The following is a 24774-nucleotide window of genomic DNA, read 5'->3' on the forward strand; positions in this document are numbered from 1 at the left end:
CACAGTAGTTCAGAGAAGATGGTAGAGAGAATGCTGAGACTAGAAAACAAAAAGGTTCACTACTGTTCATTAGTAAAGACCAAAGAAAACATAGAGTGGGTGGCTCATAAAGTGTAAGTCATGCATACTTTTGAGCTTTAATCTTCACATCTAAAAATAATCAAATGACGTGACAGCTAAACATACTTTATAAAATGCTTTAAAAGATTTTGTAAGTTAATATTTGGTAGTTGGTAGTCACAACATCACTAGCTACTATTCTAAAACTCGAAGCCAAAGAAAGTTGATTGAGTAAGATTAGAGCTGAGAAAAAGTATTAACAGAAAGATTATTTTGAACATGGTACCATTTATAAATTTTTGATTATAAGATAAATAGGCAAGCAACAGTTTGTTGGAAAAACATTTTGAGTATTTATATATTAAATTGCATCTTGATCTTTTCAAGTTTTGGCCAATTTTCAGCTTTATCTCATACTCCCTTGATTGCACAGTTAGGAAACATTTTTATATCACTTGTAGTATTTTTAGTACAGAATTTTCTGTGACTCAAAGTCTTAGTAATCTTCACTTTATAAGCTGTAATAAGACAGAAGAGAGCTAATCACAGAATGACACATCGCTCTGGCTGAACTCTATGTGCACATTTCTTTGGCACATTCTTTCATTGAACTAACACTTTAATTTTTTTGAAGTTGAATTTATTTGTATCATAAGTTTCATAAAATTATTCATGATAATATTAATTTCCAGAGTTTTTAGCAGCTTACATTTCTTGAACTCTGGAGTAGAATATCAAACAAGAAAATTCAAATATACATACTAGAGTACAAACATGCACACACACACACACACATAAATATATATATGTGCATGGTCTCAAATATACAGGCTTGTGTTATTTATTGAAGAATACACATCACAAAAGTGTTCTCACGAAATTGAATGCTAGTCATTACTTTACTGTCACATTAATAGTATGTATAAGATATTTTCAACTGAAAAACTATTTCATATTTGAGTTGATTAGAAAATATAATCACCATTTCATAGATGGGTAAATTGAGAGTCAGAGATATTTGGAAGTTTGACTAATGTATCAAAGTGGTAAGAGAGTCAAAAGCTAGAGATTCCAAATCCATCTTAGTCCCAATTTCCCACTCTTTCACCTTACAAATCTTTAACTTGGCTATTAATTATACAGTCAATGTCGGAATATGCCTTAAATTACTAACTATTGTTAAATACTGAGGGCAATAATGTTTTGACAATGAGTAAGAATATTGAGTCAGACTCCAATAAGACACACTCTAACATAAAGAATTAATAAATGGACCTTATGAAACTGGAAAACTTATTCAGGGAAAGAACATAGTCAATAAGACAAATCAGCAACCTACAGATTGGGAAAAATCTTCACTAACCCCAATTCCAATAGAGGGCTAATATCCAAAATATATAAAGAACTCAAGAACCTAACCACCAAAAAACCAAATAACCCAAATTAAAAATGAGATATAGAACTAAACAGAGAATTCCCAACAGAGGAATCTCCAATGGCTGAGAAGCACCTAAAAAATTGTTCAAAACCTCATTAGTGATCAGAGAAATGAAAATCAAAACGAACCTGAGATTCCACCTCACACCAATTAGAATGGCTAGGATCAAAACCTCAGGTGACAACACATGTTGGCTAGGATGTGGAGAAAGAGGAACACTCCTCCATTGCTCATGGGATTGCAAACTGATATAACCACTGGAAATCAACTTGGAGGTTCCTCAGAAAATTGGAAATAGACCTACTTAAAGACCCACCAATTCGACTCTTGGGAATAGAGCCAAAAGATGCCTCACCATGCCACAGGGGCACATGTTTCACTATGTTCATAGCAGCCTTATATGTGAAAGCCAGAAGCTGGAAACAACCCAAATGTCCCATGATAGAAGAATGGATACAGAAAATGTGGTTCATTTATACAACGGAATACTACTCAGCAGTTAAGAACGAGGACATCCTGAGTTTTGCAGGCAAATGGATGGAACTAGAAAATATCATTCTAAGTGAAAAAAATCAGACCCAAAAGAACATGCATGTTATGTTCTCACTAATAAGTGGATATTAGCCAAAAACAACAAAACAGAACAGACAAAACAAAACAAAACAAAAACAAAAAACAAAAAAACCCCACAGAACTCAAAAAGGTCAACAAGCTAAAAGGCCCACGTTAATATACCCCAGTCCCACTTGGGAGGAAGAAGAAAGCAACCACAAGGGAGGAGGTAGGGAGGGACAGGGGAGAGAAAGGGGATGGGAGCGGGGATAGGGGGCAACGAAGTCTGGTATTGAGTGGGAGAAAAGGACTGAAGCCCTTAGGGCCAGTAGAAAGAATGGAAACAGGCTACCTCCGGTGGTGGAAGAAGGTTGGGAGGATCCTCCAGAATGTACCAGAGACCTGAGAAGTGAGAGACTCCCAGGACTCAAAGGGGTTGGAGGTGGATGAAAGGCCCTACAGTGGGGAGAGGGAACTTACTGAATCCCTCCAGCAGAAAGACAGGGCAAGAAGTGAGGGATGGGTTGGCCATCCCACAGTCAAAAACTCTGACCCACAATTCTTCCTCAAAGAACTGCAGAGATGGAAATGGAGGAGAACCTGAAGAAAAGAAGGTACAGAGACAGGCCCAAAGTGGGATCCAGCTCAAGGGGAGGCTCCAAGACCTAACACCGTTACTGAGGTTATGGGGTGCTCACAAAAATGGACCTATCATGACTGCCCTCCAAAAGACCCAACAAGCAGCTGAAAAAGTCAGATGCAGATATGTGCACCCAACCAATGGACAGAAGCTGCTGACACCTCTGGTTGAATTAGGGAAAAGGTGGAGGAAAATGAGGAGAGTGACCCTGTATGAGGATGAGCAGTCTCAATTAACCTGGATCCCCAAGATATCTCAGACACTAAATCACCAACCAGGCAGCATGCACCAGCCCATATGAGGCCTCCTGGGTCTGGGTTCAGTCAAAGAAGATGCGCCTAACCCTCAAGAGACTGGAGGTCCTAAGGAGTTTAGAGATCTGGTTGGGTGGGGTGGGAGGGTGGGGGTGGGGTGGAGGAGTGGGGACATCCTCGTGGAGACAGGGTGTGGGACGGGAGGAGGTATGGGATGTAAAACAGTTAGAGGATGGACAGGGAGGAGAATAAAATCTGGAGAGTAAAATTAAATAAATAAAATAAGGTGCCATTCCTGGAGGGAAAAAAAAAAGCCACGCATCTTGAATAGTCTTTCCTGTTCAGTATAACAAAGCACCTGTGAATTTTGAAATTGAATTTTCTGTTTATTTAGGATAACTTTGAAAGATGAGGAACTACTGTAGAAGATCATTGGTAGAATTAGAAACAAAATAAGGTCTTCTCAAATTGACTTGCAGTGTGGCTGAAAATTTTTTCACTGGACGGAGCCTACCTGAAATATAACCATTGACCTCGGAAGTGAGGAGTAAATTTAATCAAAGAAAACCTCACGTTGAAAAATAAGGATACAGACAAACAAAACTATTTTATAGGACTAGAAAGTTAATTCAAGTCCTTGAGAAGGAGGAATAGTAAATAGTGAAGCTAACCCTGTGATGTTTCAGGCTGAAGCAGTGCTGGGGGCAGGGGGAGCTTCATAATAGATGGAGCAGCCACGCGACATGAAGAAGCTGCAAGGATGGGGAGATGCTAATGTTAGGATTAGTGCTGAGAAAGTGAACCAGGGAACCAGGGAACGAACATTTCTGGAGGGAGCAAGCCATGCACCGTACATATAAACTGTGTTTCAGTGTACAACTGATTTCAATTCTATGCATAAGCAACAGCATGAATTGTAAACATGCTAACTAAAAATTAAGGCATTAAACTAAGATTTTGGTGCTACTCAGGAAGTGTAATTTATAGGGTTCAACCAGATCGTTTGAATCATAGAACCAAAATTAAAACACAAAAGGCTCTCAGGAAAGTTTTCATAATGTTAAACTAAATGTCTGTGTCACAACTACAATTACCAAATAAATGGGCCATGAGTAAGTGGTGTGTGTATTAACAAGAGAAAAATAACAGCAGAAAACACACCTGTGACTAAGTCTGGTAATATTAAAAATTTTAAGTAAAGTCTATGAAAATCTACTTCTAGTTTCTCTGTTTTTTTCATATATATGTGTATGTGTGTGTGTGTGTGTGTGTGTGTATGCATATATATATATATCTGATGGAAAGTGATAGTTAGGAAAATGAAATCAGGATTCACTATTAATTTCATGGACTGTGATGGACTACTAGAAAGAATGTAGAAGTTAAATGCAGAGGTCCAAAAGTAAAAATGTACAAGCGAAGAAAACAAGTAAACTACATTCTCTCTCTCTCTCTCTCTCTCTCTCTCTCTCTCTCTCTCTCTCTCTCTCTCTCTCTCTCACACACACACACACACACACACACACACACAAGCTCTTAATAAAATTCCCCCAAGCATAAAGTATGATAAAAATAATATTACTTCAATTGTTCTCAATCTAGAAAATGTCAGCTTAAAATTTATTCACAATTCGTCGTAGGCATAATGTTTTTGCACACTGTGTAAAGATTATCCCTGTGTTGTTCAAAGGCTGATTTCTCTGCCCTCACACCTAGTTTCAATCTGCACATGGCATTACATTAGAATGCTTATCTCAAGTATCACCTGTCTCAAGGTTATATAAGCAAAGCTCATCATTTATTCTCTGCATTGTCAATCAAAACTGGAATAGCCAGTAACTAAGCAATAGAGAAAATAGGGTGGGACTTCTATCAGCCAAGGAAGGAGCCAAGAAAGAGAGGATGAGAGGAGTCACCAGGAGAAAGGGGTCTAAAGAGACATCAGGGTAGAACACCCCTGAACCTCTGAGGAAAAGACCAATACAAAAATGCAAGTGTATCCCGGATTTTGACTGGGGAGGTAGCCCGACAGAAGATTAAAATAGATCAATAACTGTCAAGGTATTTTGTAGTAAAGCTTGAGTAAATAAATCCTGTCTTTCTGTGTCAATATTGGGGATAAAGAGGTATAGCCAATGTATTAATTGCCTGTATAAATTCATATTAAAATTACTATTGCAATTCATAATAAGAGAAAAGTACATTTTTAATTATTCATTTTACTTTTGAGATTATACTTATATGTATTACATAATACATGTAATTATGAAATACAATTATATAGCATTTTTCTCTTTACCTTCCTCTCTCCAAACCCACATATAATATACCTTACTCTTGAGAAAAGAAAAATTTTAAAGGACTATGAATAGAAAAAAGAAGAGATTTTTCGGGGGGAAACATTACACTAGTTCCAATATCCAAGAAAAGAAAATGATATACTTTAAAATGCATAAAGGGAAACTGGATGTTATGAATACCAAAAGGAAACATGTCAACAGCATTTTTAGCAATTTATTGAATTTAATTAAAATATATTTGCAACATGTCACCCTCTTCATCTATCCCCTCCCAAATTCATTCTTTAATTACCATTGTTAAATGTATAATATGTGTGTGTGCATATGCATGTATATAAACACAGCTGCTAAGTTTATTTAGAGTTGCTTATATGTATATGTTTTAAGGCTTTCCACTTAGATAACCAGTTAAGGATTTATCCCTGGGAAAAATTCATTATCCCTCTCCCGAGAAGCGGTTAATTCCCTATAGCTTTTCATTTGGGGTGGAGAACTTTGAGATTTTCTGTATCCACATTAGCATGTCATCTTGCATTTTTGTTGTTCAAGTCTTGTTTAAGTAACCATATTTTGTTAAGATCTGATAGGTGTAGTTTCCCTGTCAAGTTTAAAAGACATAATCTCAAAGCAGACCTCCTGGAACATTGGCGCCAACAATCTTTTCATCTCTTTTCTTGATGTTTCCCTGAGCCTTTAGTCCAGGGGTTGCATTATAGATATATTTTAAATATTTATTTATATGAATACACTATAGCTGTCTTCAGACACACCAGAAGAGGGCATCAGATCCCATTACAGATGATTGTTAGCCACTATGTGATTGCTGCGATTTGAACCCAGGACCTCTAGAAGAGCATCCAGTGCTCTTAACCAGTGAGCCATCTCTCCAGCATATTATAGATATATTAATAGGCAGTGGACACCACATGGTCATTGTTCTCTGCTTTTTGACCAGTTGTGTCTTGTGTAACTATCTCTATGACAAGCTTACCTGATAAGGGGTGAGAGCTATTCTCATCTGTGGCTATCAGATTAAGTATTTTCAATTTATTTAAGAATTATACCAACTTGAGAAAAAAGCATTCTCCTTTAAGATCCCTGACCTAGAGAGAAGGCTTAGCAATTAAGAGCATTGACTGCTTTTCCAGAAGTCCTGAGTTCAATTTCTAGCAACCTCATAATGGCTCATGACCATCTGTAATGGGGATTCGATGCTCTCTTCTGGTGTGTCTGAAGACAGTGACAGTGTACTCACATACATGAAATAAATAAATAAATCTTAAAAAATTATCTCTGACCTCCCTAACAAAATGTAGGTTAGAAATAAATTCCCCTTCTTAAATAGACTTTAAGACCAATTGTAGAGTCATTGTCTATTATCAAGATATCAATGTCACTATTGCATATGTCAGATATTTATTTTCATCATTGTTGTGATTCATAGAAATCACAGCCTTGTAGAATTACTTATTGTATTAGCTTCTGGTATTCTGGAAGCTAGTCTTCAGGAAGGTGGGTTTTCGCTCAGATAGAACTTGAATCCTTGATTCCTATGCCTGAAATGTGTCGTGTCTTTAGCAATGTGGACTTCCAACTTCTAGAAGGCAAGTATGCTTAACAATTTTTTTTCATTCTTTGGAGAGTATCTTGGACTTTGATAATCAACAACTCAAAAGATTTTTTTAAATGCATTATACTGAAGTTTTTGTTTGATTATCTATTGCTCTAGAGGGGAGTATTGGCACTTGAAGTGGAATAGCTATGTGTGTGCATGCATATATGAATGTGTGTGTGTATACATGTGTGTACATGTATGTATGTGTTAGAATTCTCATTTTCTCACCTGAAAAATTGTCATAGCACTTAAAGACATGCCAAGTCCATATCTTTTTTATCTTTTTTTAAACTTTTTTTAAATTTGTTTTCATTGGACATATTTCTTTACTTACATTTCAAATGGTATTCCCTTTCCCGGTTTCCTGTCCATAAGCCCGCATCCCCACCCCCTCCCCCATACAAGTTTTCCCCCTTCCATCTCCCTTACTGCCCTCCCAACATTCCCCTGCGCTAGGGGTCCAACCTTGACAGAACCAAGGGCTCCCCCCTTCCACTGGTGCCCCAACAAGGCTATTCTCTGCTACATATGCAGTTGGAGCCCAGGGTCAGTCCATATATAGTCTTTCAGTAGTGGTTTAGTCCCTGGAAGCTCTGATTGGTTGACATTGTTGTTCTTATGGGGTTGCAAGCCCCTTCAGCTCTTTCAATCCTTCCTCTAATTCCCCTAGACAGGGTCCTGTTCTCAGTTTAGTGATTTGCTGCTAGCATTGATCTCTGTATTGGACATGCTCTGGATGTGTCTCTCAGGAGAGATCTATATCCGATTCCTTATGTTTACTTTTTTTAAAAAAAATGTGTATTACATATATATATATATAATATTTGAAATTTTACATACACTAATAGTTTCTATCTCTATTTTACTAAACTTACTTTCATAAAGATAAATTTTTAAATGTGGCTCTTATACAAGGTCAGTAGAATTTTAATTTATATATGCATCTAAGAATATCTTATTGATGATCAAGCAATGTTGGATGATATTTAAAGTAAACAAATGACTTGTCATTTATTTTATTAAATAAATTAGGTTACTTTATTTTAATAAAACCAATTTGATATGTACTTGAGATATTAGATATTGCAGTCCATTAGTAACAATAAATAAAATATTTTTAAAATGAAATGCAAATGAAAATCTATGAAGTTAAAATATTTTCATCAAAATATAAGGCAATGCAAATCTTCTAAATGTTAAAATCATACTTCAGGGTATTTTTTCAAAAGTATTCGAAATCACCCATTAAAATAAGATTAAAATACAATTACAGCTAGTCAATTTTAAACTTCAATGAAACATTTAAATACAACTAAGTATTTACATATTTCTGAACATTTAAGAACAATCTATTTGCAATCCTAGTATTTAACTCAGTAAAATTGCCAATGAACTAATATGTCTCAAGCTACACATATACAAGTAAAAGTATAATGTATTTAATATTATGCACCTTCCAGGTGCAACTGTTGTGATTGCATGGTAATTACACTAATTGTAATTGTACGTGAATAACTTTATAATAAATAGGAAATCACAAAGCAGCAATGGAGTGAATCTCAGGACTTCCGGAATGAATCAGTTCCATATGAATCAATTCCATATGAATCAGTTTCATTCTTTTCTCTGCAGTAGTATTTTTAAATGACTGATAAGCTGTCTTAACACAGCTGGGGCTACAGAAACACTATCTCTTCCCATAATGGAGCTTGCCTTTTTGCTTGTCTAGATTGTGTAAGACATATGTACAAAGTAATTTTTTTGTTGGTGAACGAAGATTGCTTAGAACCAGACAAACAATATATGAGTCATTAAAACTGTCAAGGAGTTGAGTGATGACACACCAATGCAAAGGCACGGAATTGAGGAGGTCATGGGTCCTGCCGCTAGTGGAAGGACACCTCTGTACCATCAGAAGCTGGCCTTATATGAGACCTTTCTGCTGTGGCTTATTACACAAGTATGAATTCCTGGATGCAGTTTGGGGTGATTTTTACTAACTATGTCTGCTGCCTGTGATTTTTTTCCCTATTACCTGCACAAGGTGTTTCTTATTCTCTTCATATATTTTAAAGATCAGAAAGATTCTTTTATGATATCTGAATATATGCCAAGTTTTCAAAGAAAAAGAAAAAATTGAGGGAATAATTAGCCATTAGAAGTAGAGAATATTTTCTTTTCATAAATGTAACAGAAGTTCTGGAGAATGCATACAGGTTTGAGCTGTATCATCTGCTATTTTAATTGGGAAAGATTTTAAATACTTACCGGAAACAGAAAGAAATTATATCTACTCCTTCTTATGATCAATGTTTATTCGTGGTTTAAGCAAATCCTTCAAGAAATAATCAGCCAATGATCTTTACAGCAATTCATAGAACAATGCAGTAAAGATAAATGACATATAAATATCGGCTTTGTATAACAAGATTGCAGAAAAAAACAGCATGCAGAATCTATATATTTTTACACAAAGGTATATATGGCACAGGAAAATACCAAGGAAAACTTTAGGTATAATTATTTTCAGGATGTGAATTTTTAAGTGTTGTTTATCACCACTTCTGGGTCTAACTATATTATTTTTAAAATTGACATATATGTAGCTGAGTGTGTGTGTGTGTGTGTGTGTGTGTGTGTGTGTGTGTGTGTGTGTGTGTGTGAAAAGTGAACTCACCTGAGAAAATACCTCTATCAGATTTGCCTATAGATGAGTGGTAGGGCCGTTTTCTTGATTAATGATTAATGAAAGAGGGCCTAATATACTGACCCTTGAGCAAGTGGGCTAGGACATCCTTGTCATCCAGAAGGAGTGAAATAACATGTCCATGAGCTTCGTTGAACAATGTAGCATATAGTGTTGTTAAAGGTACTTCTGATAAAGCACCATGGTTGGCTAAGAGGGAAAGATAAATCAACCTCTGATCAACCTTCTCGCATAGTCTCCATACAACAAAACTGAATAGATTTAAGTCTAAAAATAGTTTCAAATCCACAATCAATAATTTCAATAAATTTAACTTAATTAGAATCACCATATAATAATAGGTATTATTTTGTGGAATGACAGTTTCCACTAGTTTTTAAACTTACCTTCCAATTGTAGACCACTGTGTCTGCGTCAAACATGCTATTAAGCTTTTAAATATTCTTTGATATCCTCTGCAGGTTAGTACTAATTTACCTTTTCAAAGAGCACAGTGATGGTGCTTAATTTATTCAATGTAACTTTTCAATTGCTACAATGAATATCAAACAAGTATTCTATGAAACTTATTTCCACACATTTTCAGAAAAAAAGAAGTCATAGTCCAATGAGCTTAGAAGGCACATTATAATTTATCTCTTCGGGAAATTGAAACAAATATTTAAAATATGTTTTTTAAAGTTCTTTATCTGTTATTTGTATGTGTGTGCACATGCATGTATGTATGTGCATCACATGTGTTACTAAGAAGGATATCAGATAACTGTTGGGTTGACTCCTATAGTTGTTCTTTAAAATCCATTCTTGTACTCTGCTATGGACACACACACACACACACACACACACAAACACAAACACATACACACACACATACACACAAACACATACACACACACATACGCACAGCTAAAACTAAAATCAAGTAAATGTAACCTAAAACAATTTAGTTCACAAAAAGTTGTTCCCATTACATTTTTCACACTCAACTTTATTATGGTGTCATATATTAATACAATGGGTGAGGATTCTCATTATTTATAGAATTGCAGCATTTAAGTTAGAAGAGACCCGTTTAAGTATTGCATAGCACATTCAAAAATTCTAGAGAACAACCCATGGATGGCAGCACATTTTGTATTCCGGAAGATAACTGCTTCAAGTTGTTTTCCCCTCTGTGATTCGTGTTTATGCCTCGCCTCTGAATCATACATGAAAACAGGCAGCTGAGTGTACACTGTCAGCTACTAAGCACTTTTTAATGAACCAGACCACACTTTGCTTGCACATGTATCAATGTTTATGGTTTTGTTTCATGACAGTGCCAGAATAAAAATAATTTCAGCCTAGAGAAAATGAAACCTTCCAGTAATGAGGGCTTCAGAACAGGACCCAACATCCCTCTGGGTTTAATCACTCATTTTATCTGTTACTCTATTTCTTATCTGTGTAGTATGCTATGGGGTATATGATTTATTCATAGAAGGCTCTCTTACTTCTGAATGAATGATTGTACACTAAACCCTGGAAAGTCATGGCAAAATCTATTAAAGGAGGAGAATGATAATCAAGATAGCATTCCTTCTCTACCAAGGCATTTTTAGATGAACAAATCCTATTGATCGTTACATTTGAACCACATGAAAACATCAAAACTCACTATTTTTAGCCAAAATTTGTTAATTTTATGGTTAAATATAATTCAAAATTTACAATTTTCACCTATAACAAAAGACTACTTTGTGATTCTAAATAGTTAGCACAGGTTTGGTGTAATTTTCAGTCTCACTTCAGCATAAAACTCAATAATAATGGACAAGTTCTAAACACAGGCCCCACCCTTGCTGATGGTCTGCTGGGCTACCAACGAAGAAATTATTTTCTTTAAGAGGATAGCTACTGAGAACCTGTTCATTTCCTGTCTGATATCTAACACCATGCCTATGAATAAAAGAAAAGTGATGTTACTGAGTACAGCACAATGATAGAGGTCTAGACTTTCATGTGTGAAACCAAGGATTTGATCCACAGTACCACAAATATACATAAAAAATTGAAATAAATAACAAAAAAGAGAACAAGATGGAAAGGACAATATTATCTCTAATGACTTTAGCATGATCAGATATCTAAAAACATAATATGTAAGAGCAAACTTTCCAAATGTAATCATTTGGGGTTGTATTTTTTTTTGATACTTGCGATCAGTCAGGCTTTAATTAATGAAAGTAAGTAATAAAACATATATGTTGTGAATAGAAGTTATGGATTATGTGAGATAAAGGAGGTAATCAGACTAGTACAATTGAGGCTTAATTTCAGAGAGCTAGGTATGACTTGGCAGCCCCAGAGTCATCAGGCCTCAGCACTACTAGATACAGTATTCAGTATTCTTATTCTCCACAGAACTTAGGTACCAAATGAAAGTGAAAGTATGTATGTGTGTGTGTGTGTATATATATATATATATATATATATATATATATATATATATATATATATATATATATTACTTTCTCTGACATCATAAAAAACTATGGACACCATGTTTTGTTGTTCAAATTACTGTAAATTTATTTTCTTACACTTTAGACAGCTGAAAGCTGACAGGTTGTGCCGCTAAGCTGGGATGAGGCTAGAATCTGTATTTTGCTTCTTTCACCATGAGACCAAGTTCCAGAACCTGCTTTTGTCTCTGTGCCTTCTCCTCTGTGTGTCTGTAGTAATGAATAATTAGGTAAGTGTCTGTCTGTCTATCTTTGCTTGCCTCTTTCCATGTGTAGAAGTACAGATTCTCTGGTGACCTTTCTTACAGACATCAAACACAATTTTGGATGTCTGTTCTTTTTTTTTTTTATTTTGTATGAAATAACGTCTCTTTGTTGATACCTAAACCCGCTTGCTCTTATTTATTTATTCATTCATTCATTCATTTATATACTCCAGGTTTATTCCCCTCCAGGTCCATCTTCTGACTATTCCACATTCCATACATCTTCACATTCCACATTGCACCCCCTATCTCCACGAGGATGTCCCCACCTCCCAACCCCACTGGATCTCTAAATTTCTTGGGACCTCCAGTCTCTTGAGGGTTAGCTGCATCTTCTCTGATTGAACCCCGACCCAGGAGTCCTCTGCTGCATATGTGTTGGGGGCCTCATCTCAGCTGGCCTATGCTGCCTGGCTGGTGATCCAGTGTCAGAGAGATCTCGGGGGTCCAGGTTAATTGAGGCTGCTGGTCCTCCTACAGGGTTGTCCTCCTCCTTACCTTCCTCCAGCTTTTCCCTATTTCAACCATAGGGGTCAGCAGCTTCTGGTCATTGGTTGGGTGCACATATCTGCATCTGACTCTTTCAGCTGCTTGTTGGGTCTTTTGGAGGACAGCCATGATAGGTCCCTTTTTGTGAGCACCCCATAGCCTCAGCAATGGTGTTAGGTCTTGGGGCTTCCCCTTGAGCTGGATCCCATTTTGGGCCTGTCGCTGGACCTTCTTTTCCTCAGGCGCTTCTCCATTTCCATCCCTGCAGTTCTTTCAGAAAGGAACAATTGTGGATCAGAGTTTTGACTGTGGGATAGCAATCTGATCCCTCACTTGATGTCCTGTCTTTCCACTGGAGGTGGGTTCCAATAAGATCCTTCTCCCAAGTTTAGGGAATTTCATCTAGGGTACCCCTCTTTGAGTCCTGAGAGTCTCTCACTTCCTAGGTCTCTGGTACATTCTGGAGGATCTTCTGAACCTCTTTCCTATGGAGTAGCCTGTTTCCATTTTCTCTGCTGGCCCTCAGAGCTTCAGACCTTTTCCCCCATTCAATACCATATCAGGTCCCCACCTCCCCTGTTACTGCACCCTCAATCCCTTTCCCACCCTTGTGCCTCCCTCTGTCATCCCATGTTGTTACTTTCTTCTCCCTCCTAAGTGGGACTGAGGCATACTCACTTGGGCCTTTTCAGCATGTTGAACTTTTTCAGTTCTTTGGACTCTATCTTGAGTATTCTGTGCTTGTTTGTTTTTTTTTGTTTGTTTGTTTGTTTGTTTGTATTGGGTGTTTTTTGTTTTGTTTTGTTTGTTTTGTTTTTTCTCTATTTTGGCTAATATCCACTTATTAGTGAGAGCACACCATGCATGTCCTTCTTGGTCTGAGTTACCTCTCACTCAGAATGTTATTTTCTAGTTCCATCCATTTGCCTGCAAAACAGAATGTCCTCTATTCTTAATAGCTGAGTAGTATTCCATTGTGTGAATGAACCACATTTTCTGTATCCATTCTTCTATCGTAGGACATCTGGGTTGTTTCCAGCTTCTGACTTTCATAAATAAGACCTTTAAGAACATAGTGGAACATGTACCCCTGTGGCATGGTGGGCCATCTTTTGGTTATGTTCCCAAGAGTTACCACTCTTGCTAGGTCTTTAAGTAGATCTATTTCCATTTTTCTGAGGAACCTCCAAATTGATTGCCAGAGTGGTTCCAGGCTTGCTCTTTTACAGTTTCCTGTCTATAGCTCCCAACTCCCTACCCGGGTGTCTGGGATTAAAGACACTTATGCTAGTGCATCCTGTTTGTCTTCAGGTTTGTTCTACAAATGCTTTTTTTACTGAGTCCTATCCTCAACTCCTCTCCCAGTCTTTAAGGAGAAGAATTTTTAATGGATTTGGGCCAAACAGCAGTTCCTGTCATTTCAATATTACAGATATATTAAATTGTCAAGATCCCTTTTTCCAATGAAGTCCTATTTTCAGACCACATTAGAGTATTAGAACAAGGCATATCTTTAGGGAGGAGCTACCATTTCATTCACTCCAGAAAAAACTAGAAATCAACCACTCCAGAAATCAACCTTTTGATTTCTCAAGTAATATTATGATTTTGGCTCAATTCTTTTTTTTCTTGACTCACCACCAGTCTGAGCTCTCATGAGGCCCCTTTTTCATATTCAATATAAAAATGAATGCATTGAGAAACACATCAATCATATTTGCAACATACAGAAGAAATTTGCAAAGGGGACCTGTACCTTGTATGTCCTCTGGTCCCTGGAGATGACGTTCTCAGAAGGAGAATGAGTTTATACCACGATTTAAATCTTCATCAAGCAAGTCTTGCTGAATTGAAAATAACAGCAGATCAAAATAAAATTCTTATAGCTATAAGCAATTTACTTTTTAGAATAAATTCCCCTTGTTTTGCCAGACTATTCACAAGGAACTGTGAGTCAAAAGCTACTGGCAGTGCTATTCAGGAGAGTAGTATAAGGGCTTCCCATACCTCTTATTTCTGTAACACTGATGAAAGAATTTCAATGCCAATGATCAAAGATTAAGTCTTGTGGAGTTCTTTACTTTTTGAAGTTAACTTGCAAAAATTATGAATGTCTTTTTAAAAAATTTTAAGTGTCGAGAAAGTATATATGAGGCTGAAGAAATAGCTCAAAGATTAAGAGAGCCTATTGCTCCTATAGAGAACCTTAGCTCAGTTTCCAACATCAACCTTAGAGGGCCAAAACCTGTGTGCAACTCTAGCTCCAGGGTATCTGACAGCCTCTTCAGGCCTCCTCAGGAACCTGCACCGGCTTGCATATAACCACATATTTACACAGTTAAACGCAAAATCAATCTTCTGTAAAAAATGATAAAATAATAATAATAATGAGTGATAAGAAAATATCTAGACTAATGATTTTACGAGTTTTGATATGTTTTACTTATTTATCGATTGTGTTTCCTAATAAAGTTATTATGTCATCCAGCCTGATATTGAACTGTAAAGCCAAATAACCAGCAGTCAGGGGCCAAAACTGCAGCACTGAGCCTCCCACTCAGCTCCAGGTTTTAGATTTATTATAAAATAGAAGACACTCATTTTTCCTATAACTTGTAAACTCAGTATTCTTTTCACTTACTGGGCTCATTTGTCTCGCATTACCAGTTCCTCTTTTTATTTCTGTTTACTCACAAATTATAAAACGTCAAAAGTTTCGCATGTGACCATCATTGCTCTGAAATTACCTTACAATTGCAAAATAACATTTTCACCATGAAAATGAATCAAACACTCTAAGGCTGGCTGGAAGCATCCAGCACTAATGCCTGCTTTCAAGTGTTGGGCATATTTTTCATGAAGGGATTTCTTAGGAAATGATTAGTATTTATGTGTTAGTAAAATAGGTAAATGAATTAAAAGATCATTTCTTGATCTTATTAGGGGTCTTTTCTTCTTAAGGACTACAACACTGATAGTTGACGTAATGAAATACACATTATAATAAAATCTGACACAAGGTCTCTACAAATGCTAAGACAACATAAAAGAGATACCAATAACAAGGTTTGAGTGGGAAGAAATTTCCATTAGCCACTAGCCACCATTACAAAGGAATGAGAGTTCCGTTTGTTTTTTTTACAAGTCATTTTGGCACTTAGTCTTATCTGTCTAACCTGTCATGACTCTTAAGACAGAAACATGGAAGCTTAGTTACATCTGGAAGCTAAGGGGGAGAGGTGCAAGGAGGTAGAGGGAACATGTTTCTGGGTAAGTTGAGGAAAACCAGTAATCACATCATCTCCATGTATTCCTCAAATTTTCTAAGTGTGACACAGTATCAGAGAAAACAACTAAAGGAAAGAAGGCTTCATTTTGACTCATGGTCTCAGTTCAGGGTCATAGAATTCCATTGCTTTTAGGTCTGTGGCAAAGCCTCAACATGGAAAAGGCATGGCAAGGGTAGGACAGAGGAAAGCTGGTGATTCTAATAGCCAGTTAGCTGAGACAGGTGTTCAAGCACCAGGCAAAGGGAAGACCTATGCCTTCAAAGCGTATTCCAGAAACCTGCTTCCTCTAAAGAGGCATACTTTCTAAGAGGCCATTAACTATGAAAATGTCAACAAATGCAGCCATTGTTGAACTTGGCACCATCATGACCCAATCTCAGAAAGTGCTACTAGCTGTAACCAGAGCTAAAAACACAGGAGATCCTTCTTATTCAAACATTATGGCTAAATTTGAAACATTTGCTTTTAATGCCTCCAACACAGAGCCTTTTAGCCTGATGTAGGTGGTTTACAAGGCAATAGATAACCAAACTCCTGGTAAATATGTTTCTTTCAGTCTGATTCTGTTTTTCTTCTTGCCTTACAGATTTGCCTCTGAGACACAGCCAGTTCCTCATTACTATGCTGAGGAACAAATTTAGCTTCGTTGTCTTCACAGGTTACTTGGCTGGTTCTGGATTAGAGGTAATTGGTGAATGCGCAACAGACAATCATGGCTTAGCATATTCATAAGCACTGAGATTTACTTCTATTTAGAAAAAAACAATGAAGTGCTATGACTTCATAAAAACCAATGTTTTTTTTTTAATTTTTGATTCATTGGGTAGGAGACCTCCCTCATGAATAAACTGTCAGTATGCAGAGGAATCTGTAAAAACTAACCTCAAAAAAAGAACTATGTTGATGTTGTCATTGGCACAATGATTTACTGATTAGAAGGAACTGGCTGTTCATGCGGCTGGATTGTCAACTCAGTATGGGGTTGGTCTGTCAACGTGGAACACAGAAATTTTCTGAGTAGGTAAGGATTTCATCTTTTTCTTATCATTAAAGATGTGTTTTCATTAGCCTATGCAGTGAAATACAAAGGCTTGGTCTTAAGTAAATGAAACAATTTGTCACTGCATGTGACAAGTCTCCCTCCCTGCGATAATGAGCACTGTTTGGGAGAGGAGAAGGCAAAGAACTTGAAATTGAAATATAAAGAATGAAGCTGACAGCCCCCACACTGAAAACAGATCCTTTGCTTTCGAGTGTAAATCCACCATTTATTATGTCCCCTGTTCATTGTGTTTTAACTCTGACCTTGAGAAACCACAAGGGAATGGACTACTCAAAGGAAGAAAATAACCAGGCTTAAGGGGGTATTTTTCTTTTGTTTAAATTACCTAAAGTAAGAAAGAATTATCAAGGCTTTGTAAAAATAAACTTTGACTCCTTGCTAATTATCAACAGAACAATTTCATCACTAATTATTTGCTTCACATCGAAAAGTTTCCAAATCCATAGAACACTTAAAATAAGGTTTATTAAATGGTATGATTATGCTGCCAAATAGCATGTGATGTTTATACAAATGGAATTGTTTACTACTTCTGTAAATGAGTAGTATAAAATGGGAATATTTATACTCTGAGGAAATTTGGTGACATTAAAGATAGCATAATTGTCTTCTTTTAATCTTTTTCAGCATCTTAAAAGTCAATGCTGTATATGATATGGAGTTGTTCATAATCATTTATAAAATATCAGTAGAGTTTAAAGGGGGAGTTGAACAAGGGGATTTGAATGAGGAATTAACTATAATATTAGGACATTGTACAATTGTGGCTGAAGAAGGATAGAATGTTATGAAAAGTATTGGGGAGGTTAAGTAAAAGTCAATAAGCATCTCTACTGAAATACAGAGCTGGCCCAGTGGTTAAGGCTGTGAGAGATTCCAGAAAGCTGGTCATTTTTGGTAAATTAACATAGGACATTAGGGTCACCTAGGGCAAAGATTCACCATTGCAACTATTGCTTTCAAAGGTCTCCAGTCCAAACATGGGATGATAGCTTCCTTGCTACGGGCAAGTAGGGATAGTGGTACAAGAAATATGCACAAGGAAAGGGAACCGAACTGGTTCTTTTGTCACACTATCTCATCCAATGACCACCACAGAATAACAACAGACCCTCCTCCACTCATTCTAACATCAAGCAAATGCCAATTTTGGTCAAGCCTTGATGAGAGCATCGAATTCTAAAAACATAGTTTTAGTATAAGGATGGGTTGTCAGTTATTTAAATCTGTTCTTAGTACTGTTTATGTGAGAAAACATTTTTATTACATAGCTTTGCAGTTTTTGTTGCTGCTTCCAATTTTTTCCTAAGTAATCCTTTTCATTTTTATTTTCTGGAACATGACTAAATGTATAATGGGTCGTCTGTTCTGTTTATCTCCCAACATGCTTTGGGTTTTGATGCATGAAAACTACCATTTTGTTTTATGCTGATATATTTCTAGATGTTTTGGAAAGTTTCTTACTGGAAGAAATTTTATAATTATCATATATTTCACAATGTAGAAAGTCTTTTTTTCCTGCCAAGGTTTAAATATCTGAAAAGGAGTTATATTGTGTGTATTTTCTTTCTGTCACTTAATACAATGAATTACATAAATGAATGTCCTAACAATAAGTTATTTTTGCAGCACTGCATCCCTAAAGTTGTCTTGATGCATGAATTCTCCATTCTGATACTGTAGTATGCACACAACTGTTTATCAGTGAAAATGTTTAGCTATGTTTTCTTTGACTTTAGGTTCCTTCCTAGAAGTTTATCAACCTAGGTTTCAATGCTATATCTATTTTCACTGATCTACCTGCCTGTCTCTGTCCCAATACCACACAGTTTTTATCACTATTGCTCTGTAATATTGCTTGAGGTCAGGAATGGTGAGTCCATAGAAGTTCTTTTAGTTTTGAGTACAGTTTTTGCGATCCTGGGTTTTTTGTTATTCCAAATGAATGTGCAAATTGCTTTTTCTAATTCTATGAAGAATTGAGCTGGAATTATGATGGTTATTGCATTGAATCTGTAGACTGCTTTTGGCAAAACGGACATTTTTACTATATTAATCCTGCCAATCCATGAGCATGGAGGGTCTTTCCATCTTCTGTGATCTTCTTAAATTTCTTTCCTCAGAGACTCGAAGTTCTTGCCATACAGATCTTTGACCTGCTTAGTTAGGGTCACATCGAGGTATTTTATATTATTTGGGAATATTGTGAAGAATCTCAGCCTGTTTATCCTTTGAGTAGAGGAAAGCTACAGATTTGAGTTACTTTCATACCTAGCCACTTTGCTAAAGTTGTTTATAAGGTTTAGAAGCTTTCTGGTGGAACTTTTGGGATAATTTAAATATATGATCATATCATCTGCAAATAGTGATATTCTGACTTCTCATTTTCCAATTTGTATCTGTTTAACCTCCTTTCATTGTCTGATTGCTCTGGCTAGGACTTCAAGAACTATATTGAATAAGTAGGGAGAGAGTGGGCAGCCTTGTCTAGTCCCTGATTTTAGTGGGATTGCTTCAAGTTTCTCTCCGTTAATTTAGTGTTTGCTGTATATGGCTTTTACTATGCTTAGGTATGGGCCTTGAATTCCTAATCTTTCCAGGACTTTTTTTTATCATGAAGGGCTGTTGAATTTTTTCAATTGCTTTCTCAGCATCTAATGAAATGATCATGTGTCTTTTTTTCTTTGAGTTTGTTTATGTAGTGGATCACGTTGATGGATTTCCATATATTGAACCATCACTGAATCCCTGGGATGAAGCCTACTTGATCATGATAGATGATGATTTTGATGTACTCTTGGATTTGGTTCGCAAGAATTTTATTGAGTATTTTTGTGTCTATATTCACAAGGGAAAATGGTCTGAAGTTCTCTTTCTTTGTTGGGTCTTTGTGTGGTTTAGGTATAACTGCAATTGTGGCTTCATAGAAGGAATTAGGTAGCACTCCATCTGTTTCTATTTTGTGGAATAGTTTGGACAGTGTTGCTATGAGGTCTTCTATGAAGGTCTGATAAAGTTCTGCACTAAACCCATCTGGTCTTGTGCTCCTTTTGGTTAGGAGACCTTTAATAACTGCTTCTATTTCTTTAGGACTAATGGGGTTGTTTAGATGGTTCATATCTTCCTGATTTAATTTTGTCCATTTCCTCCAGAATTTCTAGTTTTGTTGAATATAGGTTTTTGTAGTAGGATCTAATGATTTTTTTTTAATTTCTTCAGATTCTGTTGTATTGTCTCTCTTTTCATTTCTGATTTTGTTAATCTGGATGTACTCTCTGTGCCCTCTGGTTAGTCTGGCTAAGGGTTTATCTTTCTTGTTGATTTTCTCAAAGAACCAGCTCCTGGTTTTTTGATTCTTTGTATAGTTCTTTTTGTTTCTACTTGTTTGATTTCAGCCCTGAGTTGATTATTTCCTGCCTTCTGCTCCTCTTGGGTGTATTTGCTTCTTTTTGTTCTAGAGCTTTTAGGTGTGCTGTCAAGCTGCGAATGTATGCTCTCTCCTATTTCTTTATGGAGGCACACAGAGCTATGAGTTTTCCTCTTAGCACAGCTTTCATTGTGTTTCATAAGTTCGCATATGTTGTGCCTTCATGGAAAGGAGTCTTAAGTTGTAAAAATATACTGCTTTGCTTGGAACGCTTGTATTCCACAGATTTGTTCTGGCATTAAACTCCCAGAACCCACATTATAGAAGGAAAGAGCTGCCTTTCCAGAATTCTCCTCTGATCTACACACATACAAACATCTTCCTGAAAGAATAACAACACACAAACACACACACACACACACACACACACACACCCTTATATATATATGCAAAAATGTTAACAAATAAATATAAAACTTTATGCCATAACATGAATTTTATGTTTACTTTAAAATCTACCACAATAACTTAGTTAAAACGTGTCCAAATTCCACCATTCCTTTTCTGTACTATGTGAATGGAGGGGCTTCAAGAGTCCACTAAGAGAAACTACTAGGAAATAAGGAATTTATTAGAAGAGTTATTAATCCAGACAGACAGGCAAGAGAATCATGGGAAATCAAAGGAGTATTCAGGCCTCACTGCCAGAGACTGACATGACAGGGTCTTTAAAGAGAGAAAACAGAGCAACTTCTTATGGTTCTTTGGGGGATGGGGTGGGTTTCAAGCAAAAGTCTATAGAGAGGCTCTATGATTCCCAGGGAAGAGGCAGGAAAAAGAAGAAGAGGACGCTTAACTTTGAGGTAAACTTGCTCCCTACGTGAGGCATCTTGGCACCAGAACTGTCTGTTTGCTAAGGACTTACCCACATTGTCTAGCTAGGGTGCCTGTTAGTATCTCTAAAAGTAGAAAGGATGCTGCTTGAGAGGCAACTAGATTGTGAATATTTTTTTCTTACAGTGAACTTGTTAAAACAGAAGCATCTGGTCTAGGGTACAGTCTCATGGTCGCCTCAGACTTCAACCCTGTGAAATTTGTAGCTTAAGGTGTCCATATTTTTACTGGGTTGGTTATGTTAAAAACAATGTATAGCACAACTTATTAGAATATCTCAGTATGAACTTTACTTATTCTGTCTGGGCAAGAAAAACCTAAAGCTAGAGTGTTTAAATATAATGTATTTCACTGAAATAAAATTATCAATTCTTTTTGAGTACCTTTTCCACTTTTAAATTCGTTGTAATACTCATCTCCCAAATTCATATTGATAATTTAGTAGTTTCATATTTGATAATTTATCCTAGCATTTTTCAGTTGCAGGTTCATATTGGTTATTTATTACTACATTTCTTAACATTAATTCACATTAATATATTCACATTAATATATTCACATTAGTATGTTCACATTAATATATTCAGTGAGTTAAAATTAAGATACTAAGGTTTTACTCTTGAAAACATATCCTATTTTAATGCAACCTGATCACTATAGACATTTACATTCATGCAACACCTTCTCAAAGACAAACTTCTAACTTAAAGCTTCCTCATTTAGATAACTTTCTAACTACATTCCTCTTATTAAATATTATACAAATATTGGAAATCCATGGAAGTCAGTAAATTTGCTAATATGATTGAAAATGGTAAAATTCTGGATAAAAAGATAAATTTTCCTAATATGTCCACTAGTATAAATGTTAAACAACTACCTCACTAATTAATAATCTTGTATTCTGTGTAGAAATCTTATAAGAGTAAGTTAAGAACAAGAAAAATTCTAAATAATCATTCAATTATTTTTGTAAATAACTAATTTTAATATAAAATAAAGTGTTCGTTGAGAAAATATTTTATCTCACTCTGAATTACATATAGAACAGTTAGATATTAGAAGGTCAGCTTAATGCTACATGAATTTAAATTACATGTAACTCTTGGACAAATTTTCATCCAATGCATACTGCCTCAGATATCAGCATAAACATCTGACTTATTTTCTACCTTCATTGAGACACAATTAAAGAATAAAAATTTTGCATACTCATTGTATACAGCATGACTTGTGCACGTCTATCAGCAAATGATTTGGCTGACAAAATTGGCTAATATATTGTATGGAATTGACTAATATATAATTAATAACTATGCAGTTATATGTGTTTTTATGTGGGTTACTTGAGTGTGTGCATATATGTGTGCATGCACGTATGTGTGTGTGAGCACAAGCACAGTTGAATGCTGAGGATACTTAAATATAATCTCTCCTACTTAAATATCAATATTTATTACAGCACTATTCACAGCACTCAGGTTATGACATTCATCCAGGTCCCATTAACGTATGGATGGATAAAGAAAAAGGAACAATATGCACAATCCGATGTAATACATGGAACTGGAGACCATTGTATTAAGCAAAAGAAAGTGCAAATGGAAAGACAAGTGGCTCAAGATTTCTTGAAAGATGGAATTTAAATTTAAAAAGTATACCATGAAACTAGAAAGTAAATTCTGGAAGGGGGAAGGAGATCATTTTGCGGTAGCAGATAGGAAAAGATAATAGAGCAGCGTAACATTATACAAGGACATTACATATGTGAGTGCAACTAAACACTCAAATTCCATTAAAGTTAGGGATTAAATATTTCTATTATTCCAGAAGTTTCTCTTGTGGGCTTTCCCAGCAATTGTTCTTTAAACAACTATCATAAAGGTGTGTGTGTGTGTGTGTGTGTGTGTGTGTATGTGTATGCATGTATACATATTCTTTGGGAAATTCACATCATGCACCCCAATCACACTAATTTCACTGTCATCCCTTGGGACTGCACCCACAAAAAGATTTAAATAAAAAAATTAAATTAAACAAAAGAAAAACTTAAAAGTCAAATTTGTGCTCTCAGCATAGTCAAACTCGCAGTGGCCTGTGCCGTAAGTAGAACTGAGTATCTGAGTTCCTCCTGTCCAGCCTGTACGCCAGAAGCCATCACCTGTGAAGAGCCACTTCAGCATCCTTGTCACACGTTTTGCCTTTCAAGTAAATAGACATAAAAAGATCACCTGCTTTTTCTGTCTGGATTTCTTTCTGCAACAAGGCATCCCTCGTATTATTGGTGTGCAGGTCAGTATTCAGTTTTTTAACATGTCTGAGTAGTGAACAATAGTTTGAATAAAACAATAATGTATCTATTTTCCTATTCATAAACATTGCATTTGATTCTAGTTTTGACCTGCCCTAATGTAAAGTTTATAATTTTTTCACAAAGTCAAGTCACCTTGTGAGTATTTATGTTCCTATCTTTTGAACCAACTCTTGGGTATTATCTAATAAGATCAGCAATCTTTGTCTAAAATAACTGTATAATGTAAAAACTATTAATACTGCATTATGTTTTTTGTTCTTCCATAAGCTGACCAGCCTTGAATGCTGTCAATCTTTGAGTCATGTTCATAACTATGGTATTACATTGTGAACTAAGATTACATTTCCCTAATCAGTAGTTCTCTTATGATCAGACACAGATTTTTATAACTACTGGACACTCGCTTATTTTTATTATTGGTCTTTATATATTCTCCTTCATCAAACATTTGTTCAGAACTTTTCTCATTTATATCAGATTGTTTTCCTTTACTTATTGTTTGAAAAGTACATTTCAATATCTATTATTTGTCTTTTATGACATGCAAAAAAGCAAATATGTTTTCCCAAATCATAGATTTTAATTTTTTAGCTGAACTATAAGTGTAATCAAATTGTATTATTTACACCTTCTAGATTGTATTATTTTATATTTGTGAGGTTATTTGGGTTGTTTTTATTTTATTTGTGTGTATATTTGGGCATGCCTTACTGTACATGTGGAGGGCACAAGAAAATCATAGGATCCAACTCAATTTGTCAGCCTTACCCAGGAAGCACTCTCACACATTGAACCATTTAGTTGCTGGCCAACATTTAGTGATTTGTGTCTTAGTGGATGGGGCAAGTCTTTTCTAATTCAATTTTACACAGGTTTGAAATTGCATACTATCCGATTTAATTCTCTTAAAATGATTAGGAATTATGTTATAACCTTAATATTTCCCAAACCATTCCACGTTCCTAGAACCACACTGTTTGCTCTGTGCATCTTTTACAGGCTTCTTGTCTCGCACCTTCTT

At 35.9% G+C, this 24774-nt stretch overlaps 1 long non-coding RNA gene across 2 annotated transcripts in view; it reads right to left on the reverse strand.

Moving 5' to 3' along the window:
* LOC120093257 (uncharacterized) overlaps positions 1-24774 on the reverse strand; it is a 302254-nt gene that overhangs the window by 198389 nt on the left and 79091 nt on the right. For both annotated transcript variants that reach the window (XR_015623485.1, XR_015623484.1), the window contains exon 2: positions 14582-14669. This is a non-coding gene — a long non-coding RNA (uncharacterized LOC120093257). The remainder of the gene's footprint in view (positions 1-14581; positions 14670-24774) is intronic.

Source organism: Rattus norvegicus, chromosome 6 (assembly GCF_021556685.1).
Source record: "Rattus norvegicus strain SHRSP/BbbUtx chromosome 6, alternate assembly SHRSP_T2T, whole genome shotgun sequence".
Taxonomy (NCBI): domain Eukaryota; kingdom Metazoa; phylum Chordata; class Mammalia; order Rodentia; family Muridae; genus Rattus; species Rattus norvegicus.